The 17,444-nt window shown below is 34.9% G+C and overlaps 1 protein-coding gene across 1 annotated transcript in view; it reads right to left on the bottom strand.

The window, feature by feature from the left end:
- Positions 1–17,444, bottom strand: part of KCNH8 (potassium voltage-gated channel subfamily H member 8) — a 160,245-nt gene that overhangs the window by 120,925 nt on the left and 21,876 nt on the right. The window lies entirely within an intron of this gene.

Genomic DNA, 17,444 nt, shown 5'->3' with positions numbered 1-17,444 from the left:
CTTTTTTTGTTTTCCATGAAAGATAATATTCACTCAGTCAGAGAGAGTTTCAGTCAGTCACAGTCACAAGTACCCCAGGCTGTTGTACATTCTGGATGTGAATCATTACTGATTCTTGATATCTTTAAGAATTCTATGTAGGGGCTAACGGAGTGAGTAAATTGGCTCTGTGAGTTTCCAAAGCCCAGTATTCTTTAAGTCACTCAATAGAACTACCCTTTTCAGCTGGATTTTATTGTGAAGACTGTGTCAGTAGCAGCACAGTAATTCAGAATGGTTGGCATGGACATTTTTCTTTGCTGAGGTCTCAAAGCAGTTACTATTCCCTCAGCTTCAACTTCTTCCCTATATTCAGGCTTTCCATAAAATGCTAGCTACTTCTAAAAGAAAAAAAATTAAAAACCGAAATCTCTTATATTTTTTGTCTAATATTGCCTATTTACTCCTCGTTTTTGGCTGAATATTTTAATTGGAACAGAAGAGACATCTCTTGTTTATTTTTAATACTTTCTTTATTCAAAGACTACACAAGAGGAACCTGCTTTGTACATGCAGTATTCCTCCTGGTAATAAAGGCAGCATCAAAGTTTTGGGTGTTCTAATAATGAGAATAAAAGACCATGTTCTCTTGTAAATGATATCTCCCATTGGCATACCTGCTACCAAAGACTCCTTGTTCTGCACAAGTCTCACTCTCCAGATTCTGGAGTACAATGGTATATTTATTAGTAGATTCCAAAATTAATTCAATCAATCCAAAAATTCCCTACCAATCCCTGCAATTCTGTATAAGCTAGGCACTGGCAAATGTACTACTTTCGCTCCACTGGGTGAAACACTGGCTGGATGGCTGGGCCCAAAGAGTTGTAGTCAATGGATTTAAATCTAGTTGGCAGCTGATCACAAGCGGTATCCCCCAGGGCTTGGTACTGGGGCTACTTCTATTTAACATCTTCATTAATGACCTTGACAAGGGGATTGAGGGCACTCTCAGTAAGCTTGCAAACACTAAGTTGGGAGGGAGTGTTGATCCGCCTGAGGGAAGAAAAGCATTACAGAGGGACCTGGATAGATCAAATTGATGGGTCAAGGTAAACTGTATGAGTTTCAAGTGTCAGGGTCCTACATTTTGGTCACAACTACTCAGGGTACCCTACAGGCTTGGGGAGGAGTGGCTGATGGAAAGGGACCTTGGTGTACTGATGGACAGTCCTAGAAAAGATGGGGCAGGAAACGAGATGTTCACTGTGTCTTAAAGACAGTTGCTGGCCCTAAAACATTAGGGATTACTATCAAAATTAAAGGAAGATTGGAATTTCTGGTAAGAAGTTGAAATTTCTATCAGACTGTAGAAGTGGAATTATGCTGAGTAATACAGTCATGCAATTTCATGTGGACTTCTCCTCACTGTGGGAATTTATTATTTGGAGATAACAGAATTGAAAGAGAGTCAAGTATGCTTGCTGTTTACAGGGTGACTGGTCCAAGAAGTCCATAAGGTCATGAAAAGGGATGTGTGAGCCCAGGATATACTAACACATGTCACACGACTAGAAAAAATATACTAACAACATAAAAGAACCAAAAACTGGTGGGAGTCTATCTGGAGTATTACACACAGCTTTACTTTTTGATTGAACTTTCAGGATTGAACTGCTTTCAGGACAGAGCTACCAGAAAGACTGGAGAAAGTGGAATAGAAAAGTGGAATTTTATATGGCGACATGAAGACTAAGAAAACATATGGGTCTGCATCTGAGAGAGTGTGTGTGATGTGAGTAAGGAAAGGTAGGAGCTACTAAGACATTGTGTTTAATCATGCAGTATTGCATTCAGGAGAAAATTTGTATTAAAATTTTAAGTATCCATCTGCCTCACAAATTCCATCTAAAACTAAAATAAATTTAGAAGATACACAACATTTGTCCTGTGACTCAGAAATCACAGAATGACCTGGGTTGAAAAGAACCACAACAATCAAGTTACAACCCCTGTGCTACGTGCAGGGTCACCAACCTGGTCTAGTACCAGGCTGTCCAGATCCACATCCAGCCTGGCCTTGAATGCCTCCAGGGATGGGGCATCCACAACCCTCTTGGGCAACCTGTTCCAGTGTGTCACCACCCTCTGTGTGAAAGTCTTCTTCCTAATATCTAACCTAAACCTATCCTGCATCAGTTTAAAACCATCCCCTCTTGTCCTATCACTATCCACACTCATAAACAGGCTGCTCCCCCTCCTGTTTTTGTGCTCCCTTCAAGTACTGGTAGACCACGATGAAGTTTCCCCAGAGCTCTCTTTTCCAAGCTAAACAAGCCCAGTTCCCTCAATTTTTCCTCATAGGAGAGGTGCTCCAGCCCTCTGATCATTTTAGTAGCCCTCCTCTGGACCTGCTCCAAGAGCTCCACATCCTTCCTGTGCTGCAGGCCCTAGGTCTGGACACAGTACTCCAGATGGGGCCTCACAAGAGCCAAGTAGAGTGGGACAATCATCTCCCTCTCCCTGCTGGCCACCTCTTTTTAAAACAAAAAACAAAAAACAAAACAAAACAACAAAAAAAAAAAACACAGCCCAGAACACAGCTGGCCTCCTGGACTGCAAGTGCACATTGCTGGCTCATGTCCAGCTTCTTCTAAAGCCTTACTGAAGTGAACGCTGTTGGAATCCAGATGGTACACTTTTAATACCTTATTTTGAAGTAGGCAAAACATTTTAAGTAAAGGTTTAGGTCCATGAAACCTGTTATTCATCAAAATTTCTTTTCCCTAGAACATTTTCAAGCAATTATTTTCAATATCTGTGAAGACTCTCACATTTTTTAAAAACACATAGGGAGTATTTTTTCCATTTCAAACTTCTTAAAAAAGCAAAAGCATTTTTATTGTCCCCAGTTGCCATCAAGACTGTCAAAAAAAAAAACAAAAACAAAAACACTTTCTTCATAGTATTTTGTATTAGTATTATGTGTTCCATTAGTACCTGGTCTAACATTCTAACATCACTAATTTTAACAAAAGGATGAAAAGTTGTATCTCTTGGAAGCTTTATATGTGTATGTATATCTATATATATCTATAGTCTTTAAAAATACAACCAGTAACAACTTTTATCTACTTCACTGCTGAGTTAACAATAGTCTTAGCTTTTAACACCATTAATATTTAATTCCTATTATATTCACTACTCCATTTGTGTAATTGCTAAATTCCCTTATGTGTAAAGTTGCATCAGGTGTACATTCTCATTAACAATGTTGTTCAAAGGTGATATAGCTCCCTGTTACTTTAGTCACAAGATAAGAAATCAAATATTTTCCCTTCATCTAGACATAAAAATGTACTTTCCAACTTAGTATTCAAAAGCAACATTGATAGAATATGATAAGTTGTCTTGCATCCTTATAAATTATGCTAGACTGACAGACAAATCGCAAACTACACTCCTGCATAAAAAAAATTTCTGGTTTCTTTACAGAGAAAAAAGTAATCTCTAAAAATTACTAGTAGTTTATGCACCCTCCTACCACTAAAACTGGTTTGAAAATACACACATGCACAGAGAAAACAAGTCTTAAGAAGTCACTAGAAATCTGGAGATTAGGGAAGCAGGACTTCCCAGTAACATTTTTAGTTATGGAACAGAAATATAAAATGCAATCTGGCTTTAACTCCACAAAAGTGAAATAAGCACACAATGGAAACTTCCACTTGTGTAAGTAGCCAGAAATATTCCTATCAAAGTTTTATATTAGAGGATCTTTCTCCTTTTTAACTACTCTTAAAGAAATGTATTTGTACTGCATTTTCAAGCAAAGGTACAATAATGCATAATGAAATTTGCTGCACCAAGTAGGACAGTAACAGCAAGCATTTAACAGCTCATTAGTTTTGAGATATATTATTTCTACGCACAGTATAGTATGTTCTGACAACTTCGTACAGCAGTCTTTTAAGGTATTTTCCCCCAGAGTGCTCAAGACAGCCTGATACTGGGCCATATACCAGAAAGAAAAGGCAGGCTATTTATATATTCACTATAGTTTTAAAAACACCCATTCCTCAGACCTTGATTAAGTCTCATCTGACTAAGCATACTTAGTATCTGAAGTGGATGTCTGGATTCTCCTTGTAGTCAGAAATGGGTATTTCCTGGACATGATTAATCTCCTATAATGTTCATTTCAAAAATGGGTCAGATGAATCATGCTCTGAAGGTGTCTCTTTCTATACACTAAGAAGAGAGATGGCTCAAATGTAGGTGGATAGAACTAGCAGAAAGTAACAGCATTTGTCATATATTCCAGATTCATGGAAAACTAGAGCTCAGGTGCCACTTATAATATCTTCCAATTTTAAGCAGCTAAATCCAGACCCATGGAAATTTGAAATATTAATTAAAGGGGGGGGTTGAAGTAGCAGAAGTGTTTGTAATCTACCATTATTCCAGCTACTTTACTCCAGAGGAGCTCACAACACTTGCCAGGCTAAAAATAAGCTATCACCAAATATTATAAAACTGCATCAATACGAACACCATGTAAATATATTATCCAGAATTGTTTTACTGTTTTACGTTGCTGAAAATCAAGTTATTTTCAAGTCTTTGTAAAACTAAGCTCTGTTTTGTGTTTGTTACTAATAATTTTTTGCTTAGAGAGCATGTCTGCACATTTATGTAGTTCTCTATTCCAAGATGAACTCAAAAGGCAACTCAAACACTTCAGCATTTGCAGTCACCTGTAGTCCTGTTACCCTAGACACTCAATACAGCCAGAAACAAAATTCGGCTGAGAACCAGCATGATCAGACTTGCTGATAGACAGCAGCTTCCCAATGTATTTAACTGCAAGAAAAACCCCGATCTTCCCTGGACACTCAATTTCTCTCCTAAAATTGATTCCACTTAGGTAGACCCCATAGCACTACACTAGAAAGATACACTAGAGTAGTTTGTAAATTCGGTCTTTTTGTCAAGCAAGAACCAGTAGTGTAACCTGACTCACACTTCTTCTAGTTACAGTTATTTTAATGAGTTATTTTGCAGAAATTCAGAATGTACCTTTGTGCAAACCTACTTGCAGAACAGGTCCCAAATAAAATATTTTCTTTTAGACAGTGTTAGTGTTGACAAGATAAAACACTCAACACTAGCTATATATGACCTTGTTGGTGGTGTACTGTGAATTATCTTGAAAACGTATTCCGAAAAGAAATTGATTTAACTTGCATTAATCTGGGGCTTTTGTTACACAAATAAAGGCACTTTTGTAGTGCATGTACATACAAAACATATAAAGAAGTAGGTGTTCAGGAAGGTAAACTGATAGACAAACTGAACATGGCAAAAAGAAAGGACAAGAAACAAAGTCTTTTACTCTGCTAGCATCACATGTTCTGCTAGTAACTCAAGATTAGGTTTTCTCCCTGCAGAATGAAGCAAACTGCATTTTGTACTGATCTTTCCGACAGTCTAGGAGGTGAACTGGCTACTGAAAACGCATTGATAACTGTTTACGTCCTCAGACAGTTTTAACATCTAAGAATATTCATGAGGTACACCAACAACAGACTGAATTCTAGCTGAATAATTTTAAGTAAGTAATGACTTCAGTTTTATTAAAAGAACGTGTATGTATTCAACATTTCTTATGAAATAATCAAAATATCAGGCAATTTGAAGTATTTTATCGGTTTCTTCTGAAATACAACCTTTACTTTACAAATTCTGGTACTTTACCCTGTATCCAGTGTTGCAGGTCCCCAGCATAACTAGACTTTGACAGGTATTTGCAGTTCTCCTTGCTATGGTCACAAAATACACTTTCAGTTTCTTCAGAGCTATTTTCTCATTTACAGTAACAGAATAAATAGCCACAACTACATCATCCACTGAAGCCAACTTAAATCACTATGGTTCTGTAGAGCTACGGTTAACATGCTAAGGCAACCTGGTCTCTGGTCTTTAAGAGATGATGTAGAGGTAACAGATAAAATAAACTGTTGCCTACAGTTGGCACAGGAAGCACTTGAATTAAAAAAATAAAAAGCAAAATTGCTGATAATTGCTGTCTGACAGGAGAATCTATGTAGGAAGATGTTTACAATTTGTTAGCTGGTAATATAAAAATCTGAATTATTTAAAAGCTATTTGGATTTGTGTAAGAGGAAAAAGCCAGCAATTCAAAATTAATTACAAATTTGTAATGAGGAGGAACTCTTATCTTTCAGTCTTGTTTAATACATCTGAAAAGCAGTTGGCTATCCCACAAATCTTTTAATATCTATATGCACATTTGGTATAATAGCATATGCATTGTAGAAAGTTATATATAGACTATCTACTCACAAACAATCTCTGAACCAGTTTTGCCTTTCGTCTATTCTGTTTCAAAATTATCTTCTTAGCCCTTCCACACATCAAAAATCCAAAAAAAAAAAAAGTCAGTAGTCACACTCAGTAATCCCATGCAAGTGAAAAAAAAAACAGTGAGGACGAGAATCATCTTCTTTCACATAAGCTGTCTAAACACATTAGCCAAAGAGAAAGGAGAGCATCTTCTGCTTTAAAACAATGATATAACTTTACACTTTTTTAGATATTTGGCTGAAATTAATTACAACCTCAAAACTCAGTGATGAATAAAACTTGCTGCTCGACTAAAATAAGTTGTTACTTGGTTGTTTTTTTGTTTTTGTTTTAATTTGTTTTTCCAGAAAAAAGAAAATCATAGTGAATGAGAAGCAATATTTCATGATTCATCCATAATTTCTTGGAGGTGTTACTGTTTTTGCATGGAATCCATACCCAAAAAAAAAAAACAATTTCAGTGCAGTTCTAGTAGTCTATGGTACTACAGGGTGAGAGGGCACTGTAAAAAAAAAAAAAGTTCTCAAGTTTTGCTTGTTAAATAGTCTTGTTTTAATGCCACCACGAGCCTAGATTTATAAAGAGGAAATTACTGCAAGATCGCACCCACTGACTGCTTTGTTCGAAACATAAGTTCAATAGCAGTAATGGAAAGCTTTAAAACATCCTCCACAATAAAATGAAACAGTGTAAAATATATTACTTCTTAAAAATACAAGGAAATTAAAGAAAATAAAATCCACGTGAAAGTTATCATTAAGATTCACGGAAATCAGTATATAAAATCCATCCTTATTTTTCTGATTATGTATCACAAAACACATACTTAATGTGATCTTCAGGAACATCCACCAATAACCTGAGCAAGTACTTCATACTTCATCCCTCCGATTGGGAGTTGCACCCTTGTGCGCTTGTATACTGTGTGCCTGATACAATCTGTATGTTGTACAGCTATGAAATTTGTCAGATCAACACTATGAGAAAGAATTCCTATCCTCATTCTCAAGTTCAGACCTAATTGAATCGATGATGACAGCTCACAGGCTTCCATCCTAAATTGATAAGGACCTGGAAGGAGCATGAAGAGGTAGAAGATTACAATGGTGTGATAGTAATATTCAGCGGGTTTTCACAGCTAACACAAACATACTTAAAGCTGCTCCAGTTTACAAGGCCACAACAGTATTTTAAGAATCAGGAGATTGTCAATGGATGTTAAATGGCAGTCTATCCATCTCCAAGACTAAATAATTCCCTATGAAATAGGAATAAATATTCTGCAATTCTGAATTTATTTGATACTTTCAACCATGTTTTTAGTATACGTTTACTTTGAATATAAACTTACAGTGATGCAGTCATCCTATTTAATTTCTGCTGATATGAAGCATCAGCATATTAGTTTTGGGAAAGGCAGATCTATACAGATTGTTGTTTTCTTTAATTTCTAAGACTGTATCACAAATACACACACTCTAGGAAACAGACCAAAGTGTTCAGTAAGTAGTATTTTATATGTTTTAAATCCAAAAATAATCAGTCCAAAAACCTGAAGAACTTAGTCTGCTCTTGTTGGACATGATCAAAGTCACTCAAGAGAAGCCGGAGAGGACTTGAGTAAAAGCAGAGGAGAGACAACAATCACAAAAGTATCCTGCCATAACTTCCTGATTGATTAGTGGATCATATCTGCCTTGAGCTACAGCTGGTTCCTCTAACAATATACTTGTAAGTGGAAGAGTTTAAGCTATGATCTACTTTAGTAACTGTGTCTGCAGACACATTTCATTAGCACAAACTGTTCAAAAATAAAGTAAGTCTCACTATAATAAATATACTTCAAATTACTTACAGAAATGTAAGTTTTCTTGGAAATTCAGTAGTACCCTGTAAAGTTTTCTTGTTTACAGCAACAGTTACATAGACATGAAAAACAAGTATTTCACATAAGAAAATAAATAGCATTAGGAAAGTACAGGAAAGTTTACAACATCTGAATTATTTTCAGTTCTTTGCCTGGTGCATAAATTGAAGCATGTTAGCTATTATAGCATATAGAGAGGTGCCAGTGGAAGCTGTGCCACCAGCTTCAATGGGAATAATATCACACTTCATCCTTTTAAATTACTACATATATAAATGAGCTTGATCAGGCGAAGAGACTGCATGCAGCTTAAAACAGTTTTCCTAGTCCAGTTACACTGGTTATTTAAAACTCATGTAGTCATAAGAAATGCAGACATGGTTCAGAAATGTGATAGTATCTATGTGGCATGATAAAGCAATCCATAATATACAGAAACTTGATCTTAAAGAGAAAAATATTCAAAAAAATAATGGAGGAACAACTTAGAAAAAACACTAATGCACTCAAATGGATATTCTCAGACATATTTCTTTTTCCTGTTTTAGTGAGTGAAGGGCTTTGTTCAATGAATGTTAAATACACAAAATTGTCAAAGTAAGGCAAGAAGCATCTCCTCTATATTGCTTGGTAGTTCTGTCCTGGAAATATAGCCACATCATTACTTTAAAGACTCCTATTTCAGAAAAGCATAGTTTTATTTCCCTCAAGAGATGGGAAAAACACTCACAATAATCATCCATTCAGAAATGCCTCTCCAGTCACAAATTATCTACTAATAAGCATAGCAGCAATGCTATAATGGCATAGAATGTACTGTGATAATAGTGAGATAGCAAAATCTCTAGCTACAGCAAATGAGAACAAGCCCAAATGCAGCAGCTGCATACTCAGAAATAAAAGAAAAAAATAAGCTCCTTACCTTTAGAAGACCTCAGATAAGCAGGGGTCTCCAGCAAGACATGCCTTTGCCTCCACTGTCAACCCTTAAATGAGATCTGGGAAGGGGTGGAGCCAGGATCCACCCCTTCTTGTCACTCAGGTGCATTGCTTTCACCTGAGCTCCCCTGCGTTGGCCCTGACTTCCCACCAGGTGCTCAATCATTGGTTCAGGCTGTGACTTAGCATTTCTGCTACACATAGCTATATAAAAACATAAATAAAAAGAATGATTCATTGAAATGTGATGAATATATATGTGAATGTGATGTCATATATATGCATTGTTAATAAACAACTTGTGATCACATGGTTGCTGTTTATATTCACGTACCTCAGTTCTGTATAACATTCTTTGCCTCCAATATATCCTACCTCCCTACTAAAGACTTGTAAGCACAAAAGTCCACTGAACTCATTATACCTGGAAAAACCAAACAGTTTGACGAAGAATTTTGATTTAAAAAAAAGAAAATGCCAAACTCAAACTCTGTGTTCTCTGATAAAATACACTCAAATACTTTAAAGAGAAATTAAAATTTTTTAAGTATTTATACATAATGAAGAAAATAGTTTAACAAATTAATAAACAATAACTAATAGACATAAAGGGTGAGCATCAATACTTTAAAACAAATGCCAACTCAATATTTTTTTGAAGCTACTCTATGGCACAAAGTGGGACAGGTTCCATAATTCTGAATGTATTTGATACTTTTTATTGATACTGTTTACTTTGAATATACATTTACACTGATGTAGTCATCCTGTGTAATTTCTGCTAATATGAAGAGTCAGTGTATTAGCTTTGGGAAAGCTGATAGACACTAGAATAAGCTCCAGTAGATTAAACTAGATGCTTTCATTAAAAGGGTACTATTTTATTGAATTTTATATATGAGACGAGTGAATTCAGAAATTCAGAGAAAAATTCTTTTTTTATTTGTTTTACTTTGCCTCTGTAGACAAGAACTTCAAAGAAATTGCTTGAAACTTCTACCTCAAGTTTATGCCTAAACCCAGACCACATTCTACTGCATACGACATAGAAAAAAATGCATTACCAGTAGGTAAAACAAAGTGAAAAATTTTGCTTTGAATTAATACATTAATTAAAGATTTAATTATTCATCAATTTCCTGCAGTGCTTTTCACATCTGAGCTGGGAGGTTCTGCCTGATGCATAAAAGACAGTTACCCTGATCCAATCTTTTTGTCTATGCTTGTCAAACAAATATTTCAGGACTGTGCTCACTCATTTTTTCCCGCATATCTCCTCACAGGCGCAGAGAAATAAAAACAATATCCTTATATCAAGCTGTATATTTAGCTGTCTACAGAATTTTATTCATAGTCTAAACCAGGCAGAGGTGAAGGAGTATTTGACTCTCTAGTCTGTCACAATAACTATATCAGAAATGTTCTGGCCTTAGATAAATCCAACATATGCTTTCTATTTTAAAAAGTCAGTGCCTCTTTTCTAGCAAGTTCTATTATTCTAATAGAAAGACATTAGGGAAGGATAATACACTGACTGAGACCTAGATAATTTATTATAGGGCTTTGAGACTTCTTGCTCAGAGCACACTAAGATCACTTAAAGATTTTAACCACAGTCATCAATCCAATCCCTATACCTACATTTTAAATGTATCTTTTTCTGATCAACAGCTAAAACTGACAAATCAGTGAGTATTTCAGATTTCTTAAAGAGTATCTCTCATCAGAAGTTTCATTAAAAATGTTGTTACACAGCTACTTTGCTAATTATAGCAACAAATGAAACTCCATAGAAAAGAGGCAAAGTATAACAATCATAACAGCACTCATGAACTTTTCCAGGGTGGGGAAAACAATTCATGAGCCAACTGAATATCTTCAAGGACCAATATAAGCAAAATCCATCAAATCTATGCTTATAGCTTTGCTTGGAACACAAGTTCTCCTAGTGACATATCTTAGGTGTGATTCAATTACTGTGATGAAAACAGTTCACTGTCTCTGGTATCTCTGCTTAAAAACTGTACCAGTTGTGCCATTTCTGCCTTCTCAGCTGCTAGGACAGAAAAGCATTTCTTCTACACTGAAGTTTAGCGTTTCCAAAATTCCTGACTTCTCAAAAAAAAAAAAAAAAAAAAAAAAAAACTCACTCTTTTCCTCAATCTTTTTTTTCTCTCTTATCTATCTATCTATCTATCTATCTGTCTGTCTGTCTATCTATTTATTTATTTATTTATTTCAGCCTGATTTTAAAAGTGTATTTGGAGATAAAGAATCTCAAGTCCATCTACACAGTGTTTCTTGTACCATCATGGCTCATATATATCAAACTGTATAAGCAATATTTTTGTGAGTCATAAGTTCAAAGAATTGGCTGATAGTGTTGTTTGTTGAGGGATGTGGTATATAGATTTATATTTGTCTTTCTTGTTTAATCTTGCATGCTTCAAGAAGATGACAGAAATAAATGATGTTAGTAAATTCTACTAAAAAACAACAAAAACAGTGATATAGTTAACTATGAAATTCCCTAAATTCTAGTTAAAGCATAAGCCTAGTAATTTTCACAATACTCAGTATATGAGAACTTCTAATTATTATTTAGGAAGTCAATGAATCCAGTGATTATGACCTAATCTCAAACTTCTAGTATTACATGAGGCTCCACATGATGCTGTTCTGCTCTGTATTTTGTATCTTTCAGTTACTGTTACCACCCCACAGCAGCCTGTGCAAGATCATTCCAGTTGCTGCTCATTTCCTTTACTTATACGAGGATGCAGGAAAAGAGACCTTAACATCTGGAGAATACCAGAGACTAATTCCACAGACAGCAAGAAATTAAATGAAATCTAGGCAGGCTAATGCTGTCTACCAGTGGCTGATAAAGTTCCTTTTTTTTTTTTTTTTTTTTCAATGGAACTGTGAATATTTGTATTTCTAGTATTTGTGTCTGTTATACTTGCATTTTTAACTGCACATTATAAATCTAAGTGTAGGGACAGCAACCAAGAACTCAGAACTGCAAAATGTTTGTGTGAGTATACATGACTATTATACTTGTCAAATTGCAGATTTAAGTATTTTACTCAGTACTCAAAGAATTTTAAAATAAATTGTATTTCAATCCTGTGTAAACAAGTTTCACTGAAAACAATTAAGTTGTATCAGCATAAAACAAACATGAAAGCTTAATCAAAAGAGAATAATTTCTAATGTTTTCCCCTTGCTGTCTTATCTTTTCCGTCTACATCATTACTGACTGCTCACCTTTCAGTATAATAGATGTGTCAGTGTCCTTATTTCCACCTTTTTTCAAAAAAATAATTAGACAACAGGCAACTTTAGAAGACTCTGGGCCTTCAAATTACCTTGTGTGCTTCTCCAAAAAAAAAAAAAAAAGAAAAGAAAGAAAAGAAAAAAAAAACCAAAAAACAAGAAAACATTTGGTGTGAAATGGAGAATCAGTGCGAGGAAGAAGTGTAAGAGTGGGGAAAAAAAAATAAATAATTGCTTCTGCACCAAAATGGCTATGTTTAGAAAATACTTTAAGTACTTTAAAAAATACAAAAGTTTGCTGTCCTGAAAGTGAAATAACTTGCTTTGTTTTGTCCACTAAAATATTAAGAATTGAAATAATATTGCTGTAAATTATATCGTAATTAAAAAAAAAAAAAAGTTTTAAAAGTTAAGCTTTTTAAAATGTAATGTAGAATCTAAATAGGAAAAGTTTAGACAGATGTATGTATGGTTTTTTCCATGAATTTCTTGTCAGATTCTTCAGTGTGATCATACATTCTAATAGTTGAGGGAAAATTAGTTATTCCCTCACTTAATATTTTAAAATGTAATTTGTTGTTACTGTCTTTCATTTCACATTTTCAGTCTCTTTTAAATGAACACTAACAAGTTAAGCTCAGATTTCTTAACAACACTCTTCAGTTATTAATGATCATAGTTAACAGGTCACAGATTTATAGCCTTACTACTCAAAACTAATGAAGCCAGAATTAAATATTATATGTACCTTCCTGTGACTTACAAGCTTGGTGTGTAAATGTAAAATCACATTCATAGATTAATATTTATCCATATTTCACTCCTGCAATCATGATATTTCAGTTTAGGCAACATTTTAAAATAGGAGAATGAACATTGTATTCCATCTATTTTATGATCACTTTACTTGTCTCTTGATAGATAATCAGGATGATTATTTTAATTTACACTGAATATGCAAATAGATCTAGCAATAGATACATTTGAAGTGTTCTGTGTTGTAGTTAGAGTAGGCTGAAAACCACAACAAATTTACTTTAATTATTTCCTTCAACTTAAAAATAAATGAACCATGTTCTGCATTCCTTGTTCATGCTGAATTGGATTGACACTTTACAATTCATAATTCTCTCTGGGTAACAGTTAGCAATAACTACACCAAGCAGGTCAGAATACTGAATATATATATTCTCCAGGATATCAATTCTGATTCCAACATCTTTATCTTTGGGATTTAGGGAAGGAAAAAAGGATGCGCCTGCCCCTCTTCTTGTGTCCTCAGTCACGGATGATAGAGAATGGAGTTGTCAAGGCTTCAAGCGCTTCTTACTATTTTTGTACGACTACCTGCCTTCCTCTAGAGAAGAAAATCAGCACAGCAGAAACAGCTCCTGCTCTTCTGCCATGCTACTACTGGAAGGAATGGAAGATACCATAGTGGAGACAAGTAGAGCTCAGAATAGTTCACTACCTTAGCCCATCATTCTCCTTTCTGTCTTAGCATATATCTTCATTACATGTAGCTTCACTGAAGTTAACAGAATTTTTAATAGCATAAGTTAATACAAAATGTCATTATAAGATGATCAATGCTAAGTTTCTACCTTCCCCCTGAAATCTGTCTTCACTCAGTGAAAATAGCCTCTTGTTTCAAACAGCACCTCAACACTTGTCCCCACTTCACTACAAAGTTCACAGAAGATAGGTGAAGACTTATTGGCTGATTCTGCACATAAGTATACCAAGAACACTAATAAGATCCCTTATTTTGACTGCTCTTTGAATGTATTAATCATTCTTGAGAGGGTACAAATTAGTAAATCTCCATGGCTGCTTGTGCAATGCTCACTAGACTACAGCTTAAAGGAATGGTTGCAGACTCTGGCTCAGTTGTTATTTTTGAAATGGAAATTAATTTAAAATCATTCTCTAGCAGAGTTGGTTTGCTACAATTACATATGAAATACAGCCTCTACTGAGCTGAAAAAAAAGAAAAGTTTTTGCATCCTTCTACAGAAATGTTATTCATGCTTCAAAAAGTCATAGTCTTCTCACTTTATGCAGCTGGAATCATGAACATAATAACTGAGAGGCTGTGAATTCCCTAATCACACTGATTAACAGGTACTTGGGCTCTGCACTGGGACAGGGATTTGAAGTTACAGATGAATTTGGTGTGATTTTGCTAACTATAATGCCCATAAGCAGCCTAAGATCTCAATCAAGCTAAAGAGGATGAACAACAAAATAGGTTTCAATATGAAATCCTTCTAACAAAGAATGTGGGTACAGGAGAAAAAACAAAAAACCTTATGTTACTTGCGTTGTTCTTATAATAACCCATTGAAATAAAACATCAATTCACCAAACTGAAGTTGAGCTATCTACAGGTCATGCCCTGAGATAGTACCCTGTGTGGACATATTGTCCATCAGACAGCATTTAAGAGTTGTCTTGAATGCTGAGTAATTAACTATTGTAGTATCTAGTCTGTGATTCAAAATCTAGATCATATTGAAAGAAAAAAAATTGAACATGAAATCCCCTAATCTCTTTAAAAAAACAGTCTTTAAAAAAAAAAGGAGGAAATATTACCTTATCTGCACTAGTGAATATGTTCTTATTTTGCATTTGTTAGGCACTGCACCATCCTTGGAAAAAGAAGTTCAACAGAATTTTGGGCATTCAAAAATCATAGCAACATTAAGACAGAAAATAAAAGCATATTCATCTCCATCAGCATTTAGAACCTGCTCAAGTCTATGGACTTATGACTAGCATGTATAGAAATCTTACATTTGTTAATCATTATATTCCTTAAAGTCTGTTCCCAAACTGTTTATCTTCTTCTGTACCGTGTACCAGAAGTATATTCAAGTTCTGTGTTGGCTTACATTCACTTTCTAAACAAAACTTTGTATCTGCATCTAAATGAAACAAAAATAACTAGGCATCACAGACTAAAAACATTTTTTTATATTTTTTTCTTGTTCGGGCACTCTTCTGCCATAGTTAAAAATTCACTTACTGAAACTTAAGTAGAAATTGACCGTTGTGTTGTCTGTTTATCTTCACTTTAACACAGATTCTTAAACTTCATGTAATTATTTGTATTTCTTATGATCTACCTACCATCTATATAACTCTCATAAAATGCTTACATCCTGCAGTGAGCTGCTCTGTTGCTGACAGGTTGTTTCCAATTTCCACCTGCTATATTGTATTAAAATAGATAGAAGTATTAAATACATCAGCAACACTACTTGCTGTGATTGTCACAGGGATGTTAATCCAACATTGCTGACAATTACCACAGTGTCAAAGATAACCCTAGAACACAGTATATACCAACAAATTAATTTTGACAAACTCTATAACTGAAGCCAAAGCCTAGCAGAAAAATAAATTGACAACTAACAAAGCAAAGACTTGTGAGTAAAAAATATCCCTCTTAGCCATTTTGATATTAATTTGAGGACTGCCCAGGCCTGGAGTACCCAGCACAAGAGAGACATGAAACTGCTGGAGTGGGTCCAGAGGAGGGCTGCAAATACTGTCAGAGGATGGAGCACCTTTCCTACAAAGAGAAGTTGAAGTATCTGGTGTTGTTCAGTCGAGAGAAGAGAAGGCTCCAGGGAGACCTCACTGAAGCCTTCCAATACATATAATGACCCTTTAATCAGGAGGGAGACAGGCTTTTTGCATGGGCAGACAGCAAAAGACTGAGAGGGAATTATTTAAAACTGAAAGATGGGAGATTTAGGTTAGATATCAGGAGGAAATCTTTTATTCAAATGGTGATGAGGCCTTAGAATATGTTGCCCAGGGAAGCAGTGGGTGCCCCATTCCTGGAGTCAGGTTGGATGGGACCCTGTGCAGCCTTATCTAGTGGGTGTCAGAGCTGCCCATGGCAGGGGGATTGGAACTGGGTGGTCTTTAACGTCCCTTTAGCATAAACCATTCTATGATATTTCCAAACACTGCTTGAAACTAGTGGATAGTTTCATGCCAGAAGCTAAATTTTTGAAGTGTAAAAGTGAAAAATTCTTCAAAATATAATTTTCATTTTGGAAGTTGAAAGATTTATAACTATGTGGAGTTTTGTGTGTACGTGTGTCATTGTTTTTTTTTCATGAGAACCCTAAAACAATATTTTTTAAATCTCCCAAATGTTGTTCTGTTTTTAAAAAAATCTCTCCAAATTAGTTATTTACGTAGCATAATTTATATTGTTACACAATAATGTATTTATATAATAACGTTATATTTAGACATAAATATGCAGTAAAAAGCTAATCATCAATTTTGATCCTGGTAAAAAAAAAATTACAATCACTGAGTAACTCAGGGACAGCAAAAATTGCTACAACAAATAATATAGAAAAAATCAGCTTGCAGTAGTAGAATAATCATTATTTTTGTAAGGTATGACATATTTATTTGCCACAACAGTTATTTCTAATATTTTCTTTGTAAAATAATGGGAAAAAATACCTGTACTAGAAAGATCAATATTAAAAAAATAAAATAAAATAAACTGAGCAAGCAACAACCACGAAAACAAAAGCAAATATGTTGAGTAGACGTAATCTAGTAAATAAAAATCTTGGCCTGCAGTCTGAAGAGGAAAAAAATAAATAAATTCATCCTCCAATGGGATATCTTTTCTCTTCCACCTCACAAGTAATTAATGCATAAAAAATAGAATTAATACACAAGATTTTGACATATGCACAACTCTGACAGGTTTATAAGTCTTTTCCTAAATCAGGACTTTGTAAAGCTATTTAAAAACAAGAGATATGATTTGTCATCTCTAAGATGTCCTCTTTCCCTTAGGATATGAACTACATACAGAAACCCTTTCTAAATGTCTCTACAGACAGACAAGAGAAAAGATGCTTGGTGTAATGATTAACCAGATTGCTGAACAGAATTCAAAAATCAGCAACTGGGACAAAGAGTATAGGCAAGAAATGTGTTCTCTGACAAA

Source organism: Meleagris gallopavo, chromosome 6, assembly GCF_905368555.1.
Source record: "Meleagris gallopavo chromosome 6, MGAL_WU_HG_1.1, whole genome shotgun sequence".
NCBI lineage: Eukaryota > Metazoa > Chordata > Aves > Galliformes > Phasianidae > Meleagris > Meleagris gallopavo.
The sequence above is the reverse complement of the archived record's forward strand: the minus strand, read 5'-3'. Positions and strand labels throughout refer to the sequence as shown.